Here is a 19,738-nt window from a genome sequence, read left to right on the forward strand (position 1 = left end):
TGGGTGGAATAGCAGAATATTTTGATTGGGAGCATAAAATGGTTTTTCCTTTGAAAGGACCCTGAAGAAGGAGATTTGGGATGTGAGTTATTGGTAGAAGACTTGGCAACAGCCTGCAGATTAGAGACTAAGGAAAGACGGTGATGCCCAGAGCTGGTGAGTCTTGGCCTGTGGACCTGGGGCATCCGAATGTGATGTTCAGGCTGTTGGAATCCGCTCAGTGCTGTAACGGCCTTTAGTGCTGCCCAGCCCTCAGTGAGATTTTTGTTTACTCTTCCTGCCTGGGTGCTGAGGTGGGCCTATGCCTGTGTGGGGTCAGGCAGCATCGACAAAGAGTGGCCTGGAAACAAGTCCAAGGAGTGAGCCAAGGTGGCAGCGTGGACACTTTCTTTTGTGTCTTCCCTGGAGACAGGACCTTTTGCTCCAATACCATGTCCAGCCCTGGAAAGAAGGGATTTTTGTCCTCATCTCAACGTAGGGCTTGTCTCTGTGAATCCTAGTTTCCTGTCCTAATCAACCTCTTCCCAGGATGATTAATAACAATAACATCTATTTCATTCAAGGGAAGCCTCTCTCCCACTTAGAACAATATGGTTGGACCTGAAGACCCAGACGAGAAAAATCAGAGGGGAGACTGACTCCCCAGGTGGATGAAGTGAGTTACCTGGTGGGCTGTTTGGTCCCTGTTTTTTTTTTTTTTTTTTTTGCGGTACACAGGCCCCTCACTGTTGTGGCCTCTCCCGTTGCAGAGCACAGGCTCCGGACGCGCAGGTTCAGCGGCCATGGCTCACGGGCCCAGCCGCTCCGCGGCATGTGGGATCTTCCCAGACCGGGGCACGAACCCGTGTCCCCTGCATCGGTAGGCAGACTCCCAACCACTGCGCCACCAGGGAAGCCTGGTCCCAGTTTTTAATCTATCTTACCAAGGTCTTGAGAGCAGGGGATTTCTCCTTCCTCCTCTATCCAAGCCAGTGAGTGGGGGACAGTGACTTGACCAGCTTTACCTTCACCTCAGGTTGTCTATACTTGAGTTGATTGTGAGGAAGTTAGCCATTTGTCTTCCAACCTAGCTTTATTTGTAATAAAGGTAGTATCTTGTGCTCCATCTCTGCCTCTGCCATTTTATTTGTTTTATGTCTTAATTGGTTCAAGATCCAGACAGGAAAAGGGAATCTATTAAGCTCTCTCAAAGCCCCAAAAGTTCTGCCAGTGATTTGCTCTGTAAATTGGGGCAAACTACTTTGTACCTCCATTTCTCCATCTGCAAACTGGAGGCATAACAATGACAGCTGGATAAGGGTAAAAGAAAGTGCCATAAATTACTCACTGAAAGATGTAACTGCTGGCCTCACCCCAGTGGTAGTATCATAATCATAGTTTGGCAACGTTTCTAACTCTTATTCAAAAATTTTGCTGCTATGACACATTGATTCATTTTGGCTGGCACCATAGGCTCCCATCTGCTCTGAGTGGTATAATTGTTCTCAGTCATCAACATTAAGCACCCAAAGCTAATTCATGGGGAAAGGTTCCAGCACCATGGACCCAAATTCAACTTGTCTGTCAACTTGCTCCTGTGGAAAGGGGTCCAGGCACTCAGCATGTCTCTCCCTCTCATCCTGGGAATTGATCACAGTCTGATCAGGTATTCAACTGTAGCTTTTCATGGCTACCAGTAGAGACAAACCTTCTACTTCTGCAAAGAGAACTTTGCCTTGAGTCTCAGAATGAAATCACTTGTTGGATCTCTGTTGCATACACAGCGGATGTGCTGTTTTTGTTACTGGTTGGTCTGGGTTCAAATCCTACTTCTACTCCTCATTAGCTACGTGACCTTGGGCCAATGACTTAACCTCTCTGAGATGACATTTTTTTCATCTGTAATATGGGACTAATACCTACCTTGCAGGGTATTGTGAAGATTTAACTTAATTAGCTAAGTGAAGCACTTAGCACAGTTATATGACTGATCATAAATGCTCAGTAAATGGTAGTGATTATTTTCCCTGGAATGCCTGTTCTTTGTTAACAGGGCAATTATGAAGACTAATGATTTCTTCTAACTTCCTTCATATGCATTTCTAGTTCTTTGGAAGCTTGCTCCTCAAATTATGGTCCTTGGAACAACCAGTTTTTATGAACTGCAGAGAAAATACATGTTGCTAATAAAGCATCCTGAATGCTAAAGCATTCTGGTATGTGATATTCAGGTTAATTTTTGCCAGTGCCAGGTTAGGTGTTGATGCAGCCAATGCAAACAGTATCCTTGCTGAAGGAATTTCATGAAAGCCAGGCTTGATGGAAATTGCATGTTAAAAGTGAATTCCCAAGAGCAAACACTTCTTTTTTTTTTTAACATCTTTATTAGAGTATGATTGCTTTATAATGGTGTGTTAGTTTCTGCTTTATAACAAAGTGAATCAGTTATACATACACATATATCCCCATATCTCCTCCATCTTGCATCTCCCTTCCACCATCCCTATCCTACCCCTCTAGGTGGTCAAAAAGCACCGAGCTGATCTCCCTGTGCTATGTGGCTGCTTCCCACTAGCTATAGGTTTTACATTTGGTAGTGTATATATGTTCATGCCACTCTCTCACTTTGTCCCAGTTTACCCTTCCCCCTCCCCATGTCCTCAAGTCCATTCTCTAGTAGGTCTGCGTCTTTATTCCTGTCCTGCCCCTAGGTTCTACATGACCTTTTTTTAAAAAAAACTTTTTTAGATTCCAAATATATGTATTAGCATACGGTATTTGTTTTTCTCTTTCTGACTTACTTCACTCTGTATGACAGTCTCTAGGTCCATCCACCTAACTACAAACAACTCAGTTTCGTTTCTTTTTATGGCTGAGTAATATTCCATTGTATATATGTGCCACATCTTCTTTATCCATTCATCTGTCGATGGACACTTAGGTTGCTTCCATGTCCAGGTTACTGTAAATAGAGCTGCAATGAACACTGTGGTACATGACTCTTTTTGAATTATGGTTTTCTCAGGGTATATGCCCAGTAGTGGGATTGCTGGGTCATATGGTAGTTCTATTTTTAGTTTTTTAAGGAACCTCCATACTGTTCTCCATAGTGGCTGTATCAATTTACATTCCCACCAACAGTGCAAGAGTGTTCCCATTTCTCCACACACTCTCCAACATTTGTTGTTTGTAGATTTTTAGATGATGGCCATTCTGACTGGTGTGATATGATATCTAATTGTAGTTTTGATTTGCATTTCTCTAATGATTAGTGATGTTGAGCATTCTTTCATGTGTTTGTTGGCAATCTGTATAGCTTCTTTGGAGAAATGTCTATTTAGGTCTTCTGCCTATTTTTGGATTGGGTTGTTTGTTGTTTTGCTATTGAGCTGCACGAGGTGCTTGTAAATTTTGGAGATTAATCCTTTGTCAGTTGCTTCATTTGCAAATACTTTCTCCCATTCTGAGGGTTGTTTTTTCGTCTTGTTTATGGTTTCCTTTCCTGTGCAAAAGCTTTTAAGTTTCATTAGGTCCCATTTGTTCATTTTTGTTTTTATTTCCATTTCTCTAGGAGGTGGATCAAAAAGGATCTTGCTGTGATTTATGTCATAGAGTATTCTGCCTATGTTTTCCTCTAAGAGTTTTATAGTGTATGGCCTTACATTTAGTTCTTTAATCCATTTTGAGTTTATTTTTGTGTATGGTGTTAGGGAATGTTCTAATTTCATTCTTTTTTTTAAAAATTATTTTATTTATATTTTATACAGCAGGTTCTTATTACTCATCAATTCTATACACATCAGTGCATATATGTCAATCCCAATCACCCAATTCATCACACCACCAACCCCAACCCCCTTGGCTTTCCCCCCTTGGTGTCCATATGTTTGTTCTCTACATCTATGTCTCAACTTCTGCCCTGCAAAACATTTTATCTGTACCATTTTTCTAGGTTCCACATACATGCATTAATATACGGTATTTATTTTTCTCTTTCTGACTTATTTCACTGTGTATAACAGTCTCTAGATCCATCCACGTCTCAACAAATGACCCAATTTCATTCCTTTTTATGGCTGAGTAATATTCCATTGTATATATGTACCACATCTTCTTTATCCATTCGTCTGTCGATGGGCATTTAGGTTGCTTCCATGACCTGGCTATTGTAAATAGTGCTGCAATGAACATTGGGGTGCATGTGTCTCTTTGAATTATGATTTTCTCTGGGTATATGCCCAGAAGTGGGATTCCTGGATCATATGGTAATTCTATTTTTGTTTTTTTAAGGACCCTCCATACTGTTCTCCATAGTGGCTGTATGAATTTACATTCCCACCAACAGTGCAAGAGGGTTCCCTTTTCTCCACACCCACTCAAGCATTTGTTGTTTGTAGATTTTCTGATGATGCCCATTCTAACTGGTGTGAGGTGGTACCTCATTGTAGTTTTGATTTCATTTCTCTAATAATTAGTGATGTTGAGCAGCTTTTCATGGGCTTATTGGCCATCTGTATGTCTTCTTGGAGAAATGTCTATTTAGGTCTTCTGCCCATTTTTGGATTGGATTGTTTGTTTTTTTTTTAATATTGAGCTGCATGAGCTGTTTATATATTTTGGAGATTAATCCTTTGTCCGTTGATTCATTTGCAAATATTTCCTTCCCTTCAAAGGGTTGTCTTTTTGTCTTGTTTATGGTTTCCTTTGCTGTGCAAAAGCTTTGAAGTTTCATTAGGTCCCATTTGTTTATTTTTGTTTTTATTTCCATTACTCTAGGAGGTGGATCAAAAAAGATCTTGCTGTGATTTATGTCAAAGAGTGTTCTTCCTATGTTTTCTTCTAAGAGTTTTATAGTGTCCGCTCTTACATTTACATCTGTAATCCATTTTGAGTTTATTCTTGTGTATGCTGTTAGAGAGTGTTCTAATTTCATTCTTGTAGCTGTCCAATTTTTCCAGCACCACTTATTGAAGAGACTGTCTTTTCTCCACTATATATTCTTTCCTCCTTTGTCATAGAATGGTTGACCATAGGTGTGTGGGTTTATCTCTGGGCTTTCTATCTTGTTCCAGTGATCTATGCTTCTGTTTTTGTGCCAGTACTATATTGTCTTGAGTTCTGTAGCTTTGTAGTATAGTCTGAAGTCAGGGAGTCTGATTCCTCCAGCTCTGTTTTATTCCCTCAAGACTGCTTTGGCTATTCGGGATCTTTTGTGTCTCCATACAAATTTTAAGTTTTTTTGTTGTAGTTCTGTAAAATTGCCATTGGTAATTTGATAGGGATTGCACTGAATCTGTAGATTGCTTTGGGTAGTAGAGTCATTTTCACAATATTGATTCTTCCAATCCAAAACATGGCATATCTCTCCATCTGTTGGTATCATCTTTAATTTCTTTCATCAGTGTCTTATAGCTTTCTGCATACAGGTCTTTTGTCTCCTTAGGTAGGTTTGTTCTTAGGTATTTTATTCTTTTTGTTGCAGTGGTAAATGGGAGTGTTTCCTTAATTTCTCTTTCAGATTTTTCATCAGTGTATAGGAATACAAGAGATTTCTATGCATTAATTTTGTATCCTGCAACTTTACCAAATTCATTGATTAGCTCTAGTAGTTTTCTGGTGGCAGCTTTAGGTTTCTCTATGTATAGTGTCATGTCACCTGCAAACAGTGACAGTTTTACTTCTTCTTTTCCAATTTGTATTCCTTTTATTTCTTTTCCTTCTCTGATTGCTGTGGCTAGGACTTCCAAAATTATGTTGAATAATAGTGGTGAGAGTGGACATCCTTGTTTTGTTCCTGATCTTAGAGGAAATGCTTTCAGTTTTTCCCCATTGAGAATGATGTTTGCTGTGGGTTTGTCATATATGGCCTTTATTATGTTGAGGAAATTTCCCTCTGTGCCCACTTTCTGGAGAGTTTTTATCATAAATGGGTGTTGAATTCTGTCAACTGCTTTTTCTGCACCTATTGAGATGATCATGGTTTTTATTCTTCAGTTTGTTAATATGGTGTATCACATTGATTGATTTGCGTATATTGAAGAATCCTTGCATTCCTGGGATAAACCCCACTTGATCATGGTGTATGATCCTTCTAATGTGCTGTTGGATTCTCTTTGCTAATATTTTGTTGAGGATATTTTTATCTGTGTTCATCAGTGATACTGGCCTGTAGTTTTCTTTCTTTGTGACATCTTTATCTGGTTTTGGTATCAGGGTGATGGTGGCCTCATAGAATGAGTTTGGGAGTGTTCCTCCCTGTGCTATATTTTGGAAGAGTTTGAGAAGGATAGGTGTTAGCTCTTCTAAATGTTTGATAGAATTCACCTGTGAAGCCATCTGGTCCTGGACTTTTGTATGTTGGAAGACTTTTAATCACACTTTCAATTTCAGTGCTTGTGATTGGTCTATTCATATTTCCTATTTCTTCCTGGTTCAGTCTCAGAAGGTTGTGCTTTTCTAAGAATTTGTCCATTTCTTCCAGGTTGTCCATTTTATTGGCATATAGTTGCTTATAGTAATCTCTCCTGATCGTTTGTATTTCTGCAGTGTCACTTGTTACTTTTTCTTTTCATTTCTAAGTCTATTGATTTGAGTCTTCTCCCTTTTTTTCTTGATGAGTCTGGTTAATGGTTTATCATTTTGTTTATCTTCTCAAAGAACCAGCTTTTAGTTTTTTTTGATGTTTGCTATTGTTTCCTTCATTTCTTATTCATTTATTTCTGATCTGATCTTTATGATTTCTTTCCTTCCACTAACTTTGGGGTTTTTTGGTTCTTCTTCCTCTAATTGCTTTAGGTGTAAGGTTAGGTTGTTTATTTGAGATGTTTCTTGTTTCTTAAGGTAGGATTGTATTGCGTTAAACTTCCCTCTTAGAACTGCTTTTGCTGCATCCCATAGGTTTTGGGTCATTGTGTTTTCATTGTTATTTGTTGCTAGGTATTTTTTGGTTTCTCTTTGATTTCTTCAGTGATCTCTTGGTTATTTAGTAGTGTATTGTTTAGCCTCCATGTGTTTGTATTTTTTACAGATTTTTTCCTGTAGTCGATATCTAGTCTCATAGCGTTGTGTTCGGTAAAGATACTTGATACGATTTCAATTTTCTTAAATTTACCAAGGCTTGATTTGTGACCCAAGATATGATCTATCCTGGAGAATGTTCCATGAGCACTTTAGAATAAAGTGTATTCTGTTGTTTTTGGATGGAATGTCCTATAAATATCAATTAAGTCCATCTTGTTTAATGTATCATTTAAAGCTTGTGTTTCCTTATTTATTTTGATTTTGGATGATGTGTCCATTGGTGAAAGTGAGGTGTTAAAGTCCCCTACTATGAATGTGTTACTGTCGATTTCCCCTTTTATGGCTGTTAGTATTTGCCTTATGTATTGAGGTGGTCCTATTTTGGGTGCATAGATATTTATAATTGTTATATCTTCTTCCTGGTTTGATCACTTGATCATTACGTAATGTCCTTCTTTGTCTCTTATAATAGTCTTTATTTTAATGTCTATTTTGTCTGATAGGAGAATTGCTACTGCAGCTTTCTTTTGATTTCCATTTGCATGGAATATCTTTTTCCATCCTCACTTTCAGTCTGTATGTGTCCCTATGTCTGAAGTTGGTCTCTTGTAGACAGCATATATACGGGTCTTGTTTTTGGATCCATTCAGCCAGTCTGTGTCTTTTGTTTGGAGCATGTAATCCATTTACATTTAAGGTAGTTATCGATGTGTATGTTCTTATTACTATTTTCTTAATTGTTTTGGGTTTGTTTTGTAAGTCTTTTCCTTCTCTTGTGTTTCCTGCCTAGAGAAGTTCCTTTAGCATTTTTTGTTAAACTGGTTTAGTGCTTCTGAATTCTCTTAACTTTTGCTTATCTGTAAAGGTTTTAACTTCTCTGTTGAGTCTGTATGATATCATCGCTGGGTAGAGTAATCTTGGTTGTAGGCTTTTCTTTTTCATCACTTTAAATATGTCCTGCCACTCCCTTCTGGTTTGCAGACCTAATGCTGAGAGATCAGCTGTTCACCTTATGGGGATTCCCTTGTATGTTATTTGTTGTTTTTCCCTTGCTACTTCTAATATTTTTTCTTTTTATTTAATTTTTGATAGTTTGATTAATATGTGTCTTGGTGTGTTTCTCCTTGGATTTATCCTGTATGGAACTCTCTTTACTTCCTGGACTTGATTAACTATTTCCCCTCCCATATTAGGGAAGTTTTCAACTATAACCTCTTTAAATATTTTCTCAGTCTCTTTCTTTTTCTCTTCTTCTTCGGGGACCCCTATAATTCGAATGTTGGTTCATTTAATATTATCCCAGAGGTCTCTGAGACTGTCCTCAATTCTTTTCATTCTGTTTTCTTTATTCTGCTCTGCAGTAGTTATTTCCACTATTTTATCTTCCAGGTCACTTATCCATTCTAATGCCTCAGTTATTCTGCTATTGATTCTTTCTAGAGAATTTTTAATTTCATTTATTGGGTTGTTCATCACTGCTTGTTTTGCTCTTTAGTTCTTCTACGTCCTTGTGAAACGTTTATGTATTTTCTCCATTCTATTTCCAAGATTTTGGATTATCATTATTATCATTATTCTGAATTCTTTTTCAGGTAGACTGCCTATTTCCTGTTCATTTGTTTAGTCTGGTGGGTTTTTACCTTGCTCCTTCATCTGCTGTGTGTTTCTGTGTCTTCTCATTTTGCTTAGCTTACTCTGTTTGTGGTCTCCTTTTCGCAGGCTGCAGGTTTATAGTTTCTGTTGTTTTTGGTGTCTGTCCCCAGTTGCTAAGTTTGGTTCAGTGGGTTGTGTAGACTTCCTGGTGGAGGGGACTAGTGCCCGTGTTCTGGTGGATGAGGCTGGATCTTGTCTTTCTGGTGGGGAGGTCTGCGTCTTGTAGTGTGTTTTGGGGTGTCTGTGACCATATGATTTTAGGCAGCCTCTCTGCTAATGGGTTGTGTTGTGTTCCTGTCTTACTAGTTGTTTGGCATAGGGTGTGCAGCACTGTAGCTTGCTGGTCGTTGAGTGGAGCTGGGTCTTGGTGTTGAGATGGAGATCTCTGGGAGAGCTTTCGCCGTTTGATATTATGTTGAGCTGTGAGGTCTCTGGTGGACCAATATCCTGAACTCGGCCCTCCCACCACAGAGGCACAGGCGTGACTCCTGGCCGGAGCACCAAGACCCTGTCATCCACATGGCTCAGAATAAAAGGGAGAAAGAAGGAAGGAAGGAAGGAAGGAAGGAAGGAAAGAAAGAAAGAAAGAAAGAAAGAAAGAAAGAAAGAAAGAAAGAAAGAAAGAAAGAAAGGAGGGAGGGAGGGAGGGAGGGAGGGAGGGAGGGAGGAAGGAAGAAAGGAAGAAAAAAGAAGGAGAGAGAGAGAGGGGGACGGAGGGAGGGAGGGAGGGAGGGAGGGAGAAAGAAAAAGGAAATACAATAAAATAAAATCGTTATTAAAATAAAAGATAGTAAATATTATTAAAAACAAAAAATAATTTTAAGTAATAAAAAAGAAAGAAAGAAGAGAGCAATCCAATCAAAACATCCACCAATGATAAGAAGTGCTAAAAACTATACTAAAAAAAACAAAAAACAGAGAGACAGAACCGTAGGACAAATGGTAAAAGCAAAGCTATACAGAGAAAATCACACACAGAATACACATATACACTCACAAAAAAGAGAAAAAGGAAAAATATATATATATATAGTTGCTCCCAAAGTACAGTGCCTCAATTTGGGATGATTCGTTGTCTATTCAGGTATTCTAGAGATGCAGGGTACATCAAGTTGATTGTGGAGCTTTAATCCGCTGCTCCTGAGGCTGCTGGGAGAGATTTCCCTTTCTCTTCTTTGTTCGCACAGCTCCCGGGGTTCAGCTTTGGATTTGGCCCCGCCTCTGCATGTAGGTCGCCTGAGGGCGTCTGTTCTTTGCCCAGACAGGACGGGGTTAAAGGAGCACCTGCTTCGGGGGCTCTGGCTCACTCAGGCCGGGGGGAGGGAGTAGCACGGATGCGGGGCAAGCCCGCGGCGGCAGAGGCCGGCATGACATTGCACCAGCCTGAGGCGCGCCGTGCGTTCTCCCGGGAAGTTGTCCCTGGGTCACGGGACCTGACTGTGGCACGCTGCACAGGCTTCTGGGAGGGGGTGTGTGGAGAGTGACCTGTGCTCGCACACAGGCTTCTTGGTGGCGGCAGCGGCAGCCTTAGCGTTTCATGCCCGTCTCTGGTGTCCATGCTGATAGCTGCGGCTTGCGCCCATCTCTGGAGCTCCTTTAAGTGGCGCTCTTAAATCACCTCTCCTCGCGCACCAGGAAACAAAGAGGTAAGAAAAAGTCTCTTGCCTCTTCGGCAGCTCCAGACTTTTCCCCGGACTCCCTCCCGGCCAGCCGTGGCGCACTAGCCCCTTCAGGCTGTGTTCACGCAGCCAACCCCAGTCCTCTCCCGGTGCTCCGACCGAAGCCCGAGCCTCAACTCCCAGCCCCGCCCTCCCCGGCGGGTGAGCAGACAAGCTTCTCGGGCTGGTGAGTGCTGGTCGGCCCCGACCCTCTGTGCGGGAATCTCTCTGCTTTGCCCTCCGCCCCCTGTTGCTGTGCGCTCCTCCGTGGCTCCGAAGATTTCCCCCTCCGCCACCCGCTGTCTCCGCCCGCGAAGGGGCTTCTAGTGTGTGGACACCTTTCCTCTTTCACAGCTCCCTCCCACAGGTGCAGGTTCCGTCCCTATTCTTTTGCCCTACCCAGGTACGTGGGGAGTTTCTTGCCTTTTGGGAGGTCTGAGGTCTTCTGCCAGCGTTCAGTAGGTGTTCTGTAGGAGTTGTTCCACATGTACATGTATTTCTGATGTATTTGTGGGGAGGAAGGTGATCTCCGTGTCTAACTCTTCCGCCATCTTGAAGCTCCTCCTGCAGACACTTCTTAATACAAATAATTTTAAAATAATTTAGTCATATTGTGGAAATAAGGAATCTTGGGCAAAGAGACTAAAATTTCAGGAAGTAAAATGAGTTGGCAATTTGTGCGTGTGTGTGTGTGTGTGTGTGTGTGTGTGTGTGTGTTTGGTCAGTTGATCTTTCCTGTCTGAGGTATTTGGTTAGGATAGGAATAGCAGTACGAAAGTATTCTGGGCTCTGCTCTCAATGAGTTAATCAGCAGATAAATAATTAGACTGCAGTTGGAGAGTGAAAACAATATATATCTGGAAAGTTGTAGCTTAAGATGCAGGCCAAATGGGCCATCCTGATGATGAACATTGTTGGAATTCTGCGCAGCGGCTATCACTTCTGAGTGGGTCACCTCTGATTACACCAGCCTCCTTGCTGGGCTTGGCACACGTGCCAGGCAAGCTTCCACCTCAGGGCTCTTTGCACTTGCTTTTCTCAATGCCTGTAATACTCCTCCCCAGATGTCTGCCTGACTTTCTCCCTCACCTCTGCAGGTCTCTGCTTATAGCACCCTTCTCCATGAGGCCTTTTCTGACTCTTCTATTTAAGATGACACCATTGCCCACCCTCCACTCCCTATTCTTCTTTACTACTGACTTTTTTTTCTGTAGTACTTATTACCGTCAAGTGCATGGTATGTGTTCTCTCATTCATTTGTTTATTTTCTGTCTTTCCCATTGGAATATAGATTCCTGAGGGCTGGATTTTTGTTTGTTTTGTCCTATGTTCTACCTCTAGCCCTTAGGATAATTCCTGACACACAGTAGAGGCTCAATACATATATGTTGAATGAATGGTTACTTTACATGCTCTCTCTCTCTCTTATTTTAATAAAACCCAGCTGGAGATGGAGAAGCTAAGGCATGGAGAGGCCAAGTACCTGTCCACAGTCACAGAAGCTAATAAATGGTAGAGAGGGGATTTGAATCTGGCCTCTGATTTCTCCCTGAGCCCCAGGTTTGTATATGACTGCCTGCCTGGTGAAATGGTAGTGATACCATATGAAACTTACGTGCTTGTGGTATCAGAAAGATCTTTGCTCCTGAAACCTTTGAAATTTCCTGATAATAGGGGTAATAGGAGGGTCTTTTGTTGAAATGAGGCAACTCTACCCCAATCTCCAGTGAGGGAAGAGGGGCTAGAGATTGAGTTGATGATCATCAATGGTCAGTGATTTAATCAGTTGTGCCTACATAATCAAACCTGCACAAAAACTCCTCAGTGGAGTTCACAGAGCTTCTGAGTTGGTAAACACATGCATGTGCTGGGAGAGTGGTGCATCCCAACTCCATGAGGACATAAGCTCCTGGGACCCTTCTGAACCTCACCCTGGGTACCTCCTCGTCTGGCTGCTTATTTGTACCCTTTGTAGTAAGTTGTAAATGTAAGTAAAGTGGCTTCCTGAGTTCTGTGAGCTGTTCTAGCAAATTATGGAACCTGAGGAGGGGGTTGTGGGAACCCTGATTTATAGCTGGTTGGTCAGAAGTATAGGTGACTTGATACTTGTAATTGGCCTCTGAAGTGAAGGCAGTCTTGTAAGACTGAGTCCTTAAACCCGTGGAGTCTGATGCTAACTCCAGGTAATTTGTGTCAGAATTAAATTGAATTGTGGGACATCTAGTTGGTATGGGGCAATTGAGAGTAGTGTTGTAAAAGAAACCACATAGTTGGTGTCAGAAATAAAAAAAAAAACACTCAGTACCCAAGACAGAACTGTGGATTCTCAGTCATACCCCCTCGATTCTTCCCTGTTTCAGAAAATGCCACTTCCACCCACCCAGTTGCTCAAGCCAAAAACACTGGAGCCATTCACAAGTTCTTCCTTTCATGCATTCCCTCCATTTGATCCACCAAGGCGTTTGGCCAATTATACTTCCAAAATAATCCCCAATCCAGACACCTCTTCCCAACACTGCCCCTGGTACAAACTGCCATCATCTGGCATCTGGATTATTCCAGTAGTCTCCTAAATCGGTCTCTCTGCCTCCTCAATTGCCCTTGTAATTCATTCTCTACATCACAGAATGAAAATGGCAAGACGCTGTGCATTACATGTCCTTGCATGCTGGCAAGATGAACAGGACTCCTACTTTCATGGTGCAGTTCCTTGGATGCTCTTAACACATCCTTCATGGTGTTGCTTTCTCTGCAAGGACATCATTATTCCAACTTCTAACTTTTGATGGTATCTAACTCTAGGCTGCTGAGTAAATTTTCAGGACTTCTAGCCAAACTGTCCTTTTTAGATGAGCCCTGTGCCTTGTTAACTTTGGAAGGTCTTATCGCATTTCTGTTACAAACCCCTAAGGACTGACTGGCTAACACTTGTGTGGGCAGGGCCAGTGCCTTTAGTGGAGTAGGGAATATTTTGATTAGTAATTAAACATTTCAGTTTTTTTCTTTAACTTTATTACTTCGGTATTATGGGGCTAGAAGTAAGTGTGTGACATGATGGAGATTGGGGAAGGATGTGGAGAAGAGAAGAAAATAAATTTTTCTCCATGAAGAAGGATGGGATTTCGGGTGAGTAAGAGGCTGGCTTGGGCATGGCTTTATTCTTTGATGCAGTGTGCTCACGAGTGGCTGGTGAATGTCGTTTGTGCATGGGCTCTCACGGCTGGGGTGGGAGCTCCTGTGGGGCAGATTTTCCAAAGCACTTTCATAGTTGCCTAGTTCTTCACAGGCCTGGCCCATCATGTGAAGAGGGACTCTTTAGTACCTCTCCTGAAAAGGGCAACAGCCCAGATAGGCTTTCGTTTATTGGGTGGCTTACCTGGGTCTGGTAAATCACCGCTAACTCACTTAACTGACCCTGGAGAGGTAAAATCAGTGGTTCTCAAGCCTGGATGCACATTAGAATCATTTAGGGAGCTTTGGAAAATATCCATCTCAAGAGAATCAGATTGAATTGGTCTGGGTAGACCTGGGACTCAGTACTTTTAAAAATTTCCCCAGATGATTGTGATATGCAGTGAGGGGTGAGGACTTCTGGTCTAAGCAGTGTTTCTCAAATGTGTCTGATGGTTAGAATTACCAGTAGAATTACCAGAGAATGCCTGTTAAAAATCCAAATTCCCAGACCCTTCCTTGGTGACTCAGATCCTGCATGTGGAGCATAGAAATCCGAATGTTTGATAGGAGCCCCAGGTGGGTAAGTGCTACATTTGTGAGTTCCTAATAGGAGGAAGCTTCAGAGGCCTTGGGTTTGGCTCACAGAGCAGTTTTGAAATTTCAATGCTTCTTTGCTGAAAATAGGTTTTGAAGGATGACCCTTTGTTAAATTTATTAAATTTATGTTTGGAGATGGTATATATACAGATCACTTATGTGGTCTGGTTGTATCCTTGTTAGCATGTGGAAGTAAATATTTCTAGATGCAGGGCTGTGATAGGTGCGAAAATGGCTCCCTAAAAGCCATCCACATCCTAATCCCTGGAACCTGAAGTGTTTACTTTATTGGGAAAAAGGGTCTTTGCAGATGTGATTTAAATTAATGGTCTTGAGACAAAGAGATTATTTTGAATTATGCCATCACAGATGTCCTTCAAGAGACAGAGCAGAGTGAGATCTGACATACACATTGAAGAGAAAGCAATGTGAAGACGGAGGAAGAGATTGGACACAGCCAAGGAAGCCAGCAGCCACCAGAAGATAGAAGAGGCAAGGAACAGATTCTTCCAACAAGTATCTGGAGGCAGTGTGGTCCTGGCAACACCTTGATTTCAGCCCAGTGATACAGGGACATCTGGCCTTCAGAACTGTGAGAAATTAAATTTCTGTTGTTTCCAGCAACCAAATTCGTGATAATCTGTTATAACAGCCAAAGGAAACTAACACAGTAGGGCTTCTTAAAACTTACAGTGCATGTGAAAACCCTAGGAAATGGGGTGTAACTGGAAATCTTATTCAGTGGGTCTAGGGTGCTGCCCTAGACGTGCCTGCATTTCTAAGAAGGCTCCCAGCTAATGCTGATGGTGCAGGTCTTTGGGTCACACTTTGAGGAGCAGGTTTAAGAGGGTAAATGTAAACGAGAGATGGGCATGAACATGTTTACTGAAGAGAGAAATCAGGCAGTTTTATGAATGTTTTCTAAGCCCATTCTTGTCATGTCTTACTTCTCCAATCTGTCATATTTTCACTGACAAAGGGAGGATCAGAATCAAGCAGGTGCCCAGATAATTGAGATAAAAATTAACTAGACCATTGCCTTGTTTCCCACTCAGGCATAGAAGACCTGGCTAAAAATGGTGTGCGACCATTTTTTTTTTTAAACATCTTTATTGGAGTATAATTGCTTTACAATGGTGTGTTAGTTTCTGCTTTATAACACAGTGAATCAGCTATACATATACATTATACCCATACCTCCTCCATCTTCCATCTCCCTTCCGCCCTCCATATCCCACTCCACTAGGTGGTCACAAAGCACCGAGATGATCTCCTTGTGCTATGTGGCTGCTTCCCATTAGCTATCTATTTTACGTTTGGTAGTGTATATATGTCCGTGTCACTCTCACTTTGTCCCAGCTTACCCTTCCCTCTCCCCATGTCCTCAAGTCCATTCTTTACTTCTGCGTCTTTATTCCTGTCGTGCCCCTAGGTTCTTCAGAACCACTTTGTTTCTTTTCTTTTTTAGATTCCATATATTTGTGTTAGCATACAGTATTTGTTTTTCTCTTTCTGACTTACCTCACTCTGTATGACAAACTCTAGGTCCATCCCCCTCATTACAAATAACTCAATTTCGTTTCTTTTTATGGCTGAGTAATATTCCATTGTATATATGTGCCCCATCTTCTTTATCCATTCATCTGTCGATGGTCACTTAGGTTGCTTCCATGTCCAGGCTATTGTCAATAGAGCTTCAATGAACATTGGGGCGCATGTGTCTTTTTGAATTATGGTTTTCTCAGGGTATATGCCCAGTAGTGGGATTGCTGGGTCGTATGGTAGTTCCATTTGAGTTTTTTGAAGAACCTCCATACTGTTCTCCATAGTGGCTGTATCAGTTTACATTCCCACCAACAGTGCAAGAGGGTTCCCTTTTCTCCACACCCTCTCCAGCATTTATTGTTTGTAGATTTTTAGATGATGGCCATTCTGACCAGTGTGAGGTGATACCTCATTGTAGTTTTGATTTGCATTTTTCTAATGATTAGTGATGTTGAGCATCCTTTCATGTGTTTATTGGCAATCTGTATAGCTTCTTTGGAGAAATGTCTATTTAAGTCTTCTGCCTATTTTGAGATTGGGTTGTTTGTTGTTTTGATATTGAGCTGCATGAGGTGCTTGTATATTTTGCAGATTAATCATTTGTCAGTTGCTTCATTTGCAAATATTTTCTCCCATTCTGAGTGTTGTCCTTTCATCTTGTTTATGGTTTCCTTTCCTGTGCAAAAGCTTTTAAATTTCATTAGGTCCCATTTGTTCATTTTTGCTTTTATTTCCATTTCTCTAGGAGGTGGGTCAAAAAGGATCTTGCTGTGATTTATGTCATAGAGTGATTGCCTGTGTTTCATCTAAGAGTTTTATAGTGCCTGGCCTTACATTTAGGTCTTTAATCAATTTTGAGTTTTTGTGTGTGGTGTTAGGAAGTGTTCTAATTTCATTCCTTTACATGTAGCTGTCCAGTTTTACCAACACGACTTATTGAAGAGGCTGTCTTTTCTCCATTGTATATTCTTGCCTGCTTTATCAAAAATAAGGTGACCATGGGTGCGTGGGTTTAACTCTGGGCTTTCTATCCTGTTCCATTGATCTATCTTTCTGTTTTTATGCCAGTACCATACTGTCTTGATTACTGTAGCTTTGTAGTATAATCAGAAGTCCAGGAGCCTGATTCCTCCAGCTCCGTTTTTCTTTCTCAAGATTGCTTTGGCTATTCAGGGTCTTTTTGTTTCCATAAAAATTGTGAAATTTTTTGTTCTAGTTCTGTGAAAAATGCCAGTGGTAATTTGTTAGGGATTGCATTGAATCTGTAGATTGCTTTGGTAGTAGAGTCATTTTCACAATGTTGATTCTTCCAATCCAAGAACATGGTATATCTCTCCATTGTTTGTATCACCTTTAATTTTTTTCTTCAGTGTCTTACAGCTTTCTGCATACAGGTCATTTGTCTCCTTAGGTAGGTTTATTCCTAGGTATTTTATTCTTTTTGTTGCAGTGGTAAATGGGAGTGTTTTCTTAGTTTCTCTTTCAGGTTTTTCATCATTAGTGTATAGGAATGCAAGAGATTTCTGTGCATTAATTTTCTATCCTGCTACTTTACCAAATTCATTGATTAGCTCTAGCAGTTTTCTGGTAGCATCTTTAGGATTCTCTATGTATAGTATCCTGTCATCTACAAACAGTGACAGCTTTACTTCTTTTCCGATTTGGATTCCTTTTATTTATTTATCTTCTCTGATTGCTGTGGCTAAAACTTCCAAAGCTATGTTGAATAATAGTGGTGAGAGTGGGCAACCTTGTCTTGTTCCTGATCCTAGTAGAAATGGTTTCAGTTTTTCACAATTGAGAATGATGTTGGCAGTGGTTTTGTCATATATGGCCTTTATTATGTTGAGGTAGGGTTCCTCTATGCCTACCTTCTGAAGAGTTTTCATCATAAATGGGTGTTAAATTTTGTCAATAGCTTTTTCTACATCTATTGAGATGATCATGTGGTTTTTCTCCTTCGATTTTTTAACACTGTTTATCACATTAATAGATTTGCATATATTGAATAATCCTTGCATTCCTGGGAATAACCTCACTTGATCATGGTGTATGATACTTTTCATGTGCTGTTGGATTCTGTTTGCTAGTATTTTGTTGAGCATTTTTGCATCTATGTTCATCAGTGATACTGGCCTATAGTTTTCTTTCTTTGTGACCTCTTTGTCTGGTTTTGGTATCAGGGTGATGGTGGCCTTATAGAATGAGTTTGGGAGTGTTCCTCCCTCTGCTATATTTTGGAAGAGTTTGAGAAGGATAGGTGTTAGCTCTTCTCTGAACGTTTGATAGAATTCGCCTGTGAAGCCATCTGGTCCTGGGCTTTTGTTTGTTGGAAGATTTTTAATCAGTTTCCACTTCAGTGCTTGTGATTGGTCTGTTTATATTTCCTATTTCTTCCTGGTTCAGTCTCAGAAGGTTGTGCTTTTCTAAGAATTTGTTCATTTCTTCCAGGTTGTCCATTTTATTGGCATATAGTTGCTTGTAGTAATCTCTCCTGATCGTTTGTATTTCTGCAGTGTCAGTTCTCCTTTTTCATTTCTCACTCTATTGATTTTAGTCTTCTCCCTTATTTTCCTGATGAGTCTGGCTAATGGCTTATCAATTTTGTTTCTCTTGTCAAAGAATCAGCTTTTAGTTTTATTGATCTTTGCTATTATTTTCTTCTTTTCTTTTTCATTTATTTCTGATTTGATCTTTATGATTTCTTTCCTTCTGCTAACTTTGGGTTTTTTTTGTTTCTTACTCTAATTGCTTTAGGTGTAAGGTTAGGTTGTTTATTTGAGGTGTTTCTTGTTTCTTGAGGTAGGATTGTATTGCCATAAACTTCCCTCTTAGAACTGCTTTTGCTGCATCCCATAGGTTTTGGGTCATCGTGTTTTCATTGTCATTTGTTTCTAGGTATTCGTTGATTTCCTCGGTGATCTCTTGGTTATTTAGTAGTGTATTGTTTAGCCTCCATGTGTTTGTATTTTTTACAGATTTTTTCCTGTAGTTGATATCTAGTCTCATAGCGTTGTGTTCGGAAAAGATACTTGATACGATTTCAGTTTTCTTAAATTTACCAGGCTTTACTTGTGACCCAAGATGTGATCTATCCTGGAGAATGTTCCATGAGCACTTCAGAAGAAAGTGTATTCTGTTGTTTTTTGATGGATTGTCCTATAAATATCAATTAAGTCCATCTTGTTTAATGTATCATTGAAAGCTTGTGTTTCCATATTTATCTTCATTTTGGATGATCTGTCCATTGGTGGAAGTGGGGTGTTAAAGTCCCCTACTATGATTGTGTTACTGTCAATTTCCCCTTTTATGGCTGTTAGTATTTGCCTTATGTATTGAGGTGCTCCTATGTTGGGTGCATAGATATTTACAATTGTTATATCTTCTTCTTAGATTGATCCCTTGATCATTATGTAATGTGCTTCTTTGTCTATTGTAATAGTCTTTATTTTAAAGTCTATTTTGTCTGTTAGGAGACTTGCTACTCCAGCTTTCTTTTGATTTCCATTTGCATGGAATGTCTTTTTCCATCCCCTCACTTTCTGTGTGTATGTGTCCCTAGGTCTGAAGTGGGTCTCTTGTAGACAGCATATATACGGGTCTTGTTTTTGGATCCTTTCAGCCAGTCTGTGTCTTTTGGTTGGAGCATTTAATCCATTTACATTTAAGGTAGTTATCGATGTGTATGTTCTTATTACCATTTTCTTAATAGTTTTGGGTTTGTTATTGTAGGTCTTTTCTTTCTCTTGTGTTTCTTGCCTAGAGAAGCTCCTTTAGCATTTGTTTTAAATAAAGCTGGTTTGGTGGTGCTTGGTGCTGAATTCTCTTAGCTCTTGCTTGTCTGTAAAGGTTTTAATTTCTCTGTTGAATCTGAATGAGATCCTTGCTGGGTAGAGTAATCTTGCTTGTAAATTTTTGCCTTGCATCACTTTAAATATGTTCTGCCACTCCCTTCTGGCTTACAGAGTTTCTGCTGAAAGATCAGCTGTTAACCTTATGGGGATTCCTTTGTATGTTATTTGTTGTTTTTCCCTTGCTGCTTTTAATATTTTTTCTTTGTATTTAATTTTTGATAATTTGATTAATATGTGCCTTGGTGTTTTTCTCCTTGG

The sequence above is a fragment of the Leucopleurus acutus genome (genome assembly GCF_964270905.1).
Source record: "Leucopleurus acutus genome assembly, chromosome: 9".
Classification (NCBI taxonomy): domain Eukaryota; kingdom Metazoa; phylum Chordata; class Mammalia; order Artiodactyla; family Delphinidae; genus Leucopleurus; species Leucopleurus acutus.